Source organism: Cariama cristata, unplaced genomic scaffold (assembly GCF_000690535.1).
Source record: "Cariama cristata isolate BGI_N322 unplaced genomic scaffold, ASM69053v1 scaffold6632, whole genome shotgun sequence".
NCBI lineage: Eukaryota > Metazoa > Chordata > Aves > Cariamiformes > Cariamidae > Cariama > Cariama cristata.
In genome coordinates, this window is record NW_009604325.1 from 22,321 (window position 1) to 25,496 (window position 3,176).

The window sequence follows — 3,176 nt, forward strand, 5'->3', positions numbered from 1 at the left end:
TATTCAGCTGTTTTCTGCACCTTTTGTTTTCTCTGCTTATTCTGATTTAACCACCTGTAAAGTTTTCTATTATTTTTATTTCATTACTGCATACTGTTTATTCTAATCTGGAGAAGTGCTGATATTTAATCTCTGTTGGAAAATACAACCAACTTTAACATCTCAGAGCATTTGCTTACCTGTGAAAGTAAAAGACAATGATACTTTTTGCAGTTCTTTCTTTTTTCATATATACCTACAATGATGGATGTCTGTGTTGTGAGACTATGCAATTTCACTTTTTATCTACATATTTGAACTTTGTATCAAAAAATTAAATGTAAGAGACTGTGAGGAAAGTCACAGAACTAGACTAATATTTCATCTAACCATCTTTCAAAGTAAAAAAATGTATCTCAGCAAGAATGAGTAAAATACTTTGTTTCCAAATGACTGTGAGCATCAGAACACTAAGTCATCTTCTCTGTTCACTGCAACTACTCCTAAAAGTAAGTTTCCGTGGATAACACTAGATTAAATGCAGAGAGATGGCAATAATGCCATGCATATAAATTACACCTGTGTCTTCCTGTATAGGATTCCTCGAAGAAAATATCTATAATGAAGACATATAATAAGTGAAGAAACTCTTCCTCTAAAGAATGAATTATTGAATACAGAGGCTACAGATGAGAACTGAGGGAGCAGAACTTGCTGATGAAGCAATACAGTTGGGCCTGTGGGACTACAAATAAACACAGAAAATTGCAGCTCTGATGGAGACACATTTGCTTTGCTGAAGGCAAAGTAAAAACCTGTTAAGCTGCGGAACATGTGTACAAAAATATCTAGCATGGTTTTCGTGTTGTACATCTCATTTATTTCTAAAGAAGTGAAAATAATAGTTTTATGTGCTACATAAGGAATTGCTTATGTCTGCTGGTCTTCATTATTATGACAATTTTTTTTCCTCAACAACTGTCTCAACTTGAATCATAGCCATTTACCTGTACATATGCTTTATTGCTTTCCTATCCCCCACTCTAAGAGGCAGATTATTTCATCTGGATGTTACATTTCCAGTTAGTAAACTCAATCTTTCCCACTTCACAGTTCATTTCTTAAGGAAGTGGAGGAAACATTAGTATCTATCCACTGTCCACTCACCTAAATCACTGAATTTTTTCAAACATGGCAGACTGTTTATTAGTCTTTGTGTGTGCTATTAATATATGGGTTGATGGATTAAAAGGCAGTGTGTTGGGCTTGATAGTTCTTTTACTATACCATCCAAAATTAGAATATAAATACGTATTTATTTTTGTAAACTGTCATTTATATTCAGCAGAACAAAAACAAAACTGGGTTAACATGCCTTCTACCATTGTGACTGATGTTTAAGATGAAATTTGTGTTATTTTAACAGTCCAGTAAAATAATTATGCCACTGAATCACTGTATAGGTACAGTTTCTGCATAGGCTGTATGACAGACACTTGACATTCCCCACAACCTGAGATCCTTTTCTAGTTCTATGAAATGGGTGCACCTCTACAGAATGGTGTATCCCAAGAACCATTTAAAAAGTAAGCCTGAAAAGGCAATACTGAAGAGCTGTAAAAGCTATTTATTATTTGCTATTGTAATCTTAATTTAGCTCCTTTATGCATCATTATGATAGTAATTTACCACATAATCACATATTTTCACTCTGATTTTATCCCATGCCCAAAGGATGGTCTCCACATAAGAGACAGTTATTCAGAACCTCTTTTTAATCCTTATTCTCACTGTGGAACCTCATACAAAACAGAGTGCACAACACCAAAACCACACCTTGAACACAGAATCATCAAATTCCTACTATCCATAAGGTTATCATTTAAGAAACATAAGCTTCTAACTTTCTAAATCAATGAGAGCAAACTACTTCCAAATAAATTAGATTTAAAATCTTGCCCTTATTTCTTTTAAAAAAAAAAAAAAAAAAAAAAGGAGCCAACCTTTTTCTACTACAACATTTAGCAATAGGGTTATTTTCATTTACATATATTTACAAAAAATCTGAACAAAAGCACAGATTATCAGCAAAAAATGCCAAAAACATTAGTGAATTTGAATGCCAAATTTAATCAGTATCTGGTAAAAACACCAAGATGGGCTACATTGCAGCAGCAGTTATTCACAAACCAAAAAAAGCATTCAGGAAATATATAGTATGAGATTGGCCTCATCTGCCTTCACACGATTACAGTACAGATAGGTATATAAGATAGCGATCCCACATTTCCCTTATATACAGAGGGGGGAAATGGTCAATTTTATGGCACTGACCTGTGGCATCTGACCTACTTCAGGTGCCAGCTTTAGGCTGAGACAAACCATTCCCTAGAAGCACCTATTTTATTCTGTGTATATGAAAGGGGCCTACATGGGTAGCTCAGAAAATTTCTCTGCTGCTCAGAGGAATCCCATCCCTATTAACCCCTATAAAAACCATGGTGCAACTCACCAAGCTGTAACTTATTGTTGCAGTCAGAGAGAAAACACATTTTTCCATTAGCTACAAGACTACTTTGTCTCTTCTTGGGATCATCAATGACAATAAAATGTTTCTGTCCAGAAGCGCCAATGACAATAAAATGTTTCTGTCCAGAAACGTAAACTTCTACAGAAGTAATGCCTAAGAATTGACCAAAAATACATACTATTTTTTACACAAATGGAACCACAAGAAGTGGTATCTCAGACCATTCTGTATATATTAGGAAAATCAATCTTGTAATTTTTATGTTATTATTTTCACTCTCTAGATATTGTTACCAGGTTAACGTCACTTAATGTGAGCAATACATACACCTATAATAGAGCAGTTCCCCTCAGAAATCTTCCTGGAACTTTCTGTTGGAATGGCTTTGATGAGAGAAGGACTAAGTTGAGGTAAAAATTTGCTGTAAAAACCATAGTTGTATTTTCAAGCACCTTCCAGGTCACTCCAGGAGATCATGATCTATTTGTAAGAAGGCTAGTGATGTTCACTTCGGTCTTCAGAAATACCAATAAGTGGATGTTTTGACAAGCAAGAGCCACTTGTTGTTCGGCTCAGGTCAACATTAGCAGATTTTACAATGTGTAAAAGAAATACTCTAGAGCATCGAGCAATAAGCCCATGGACATGGCACATACAGGTGTCAACG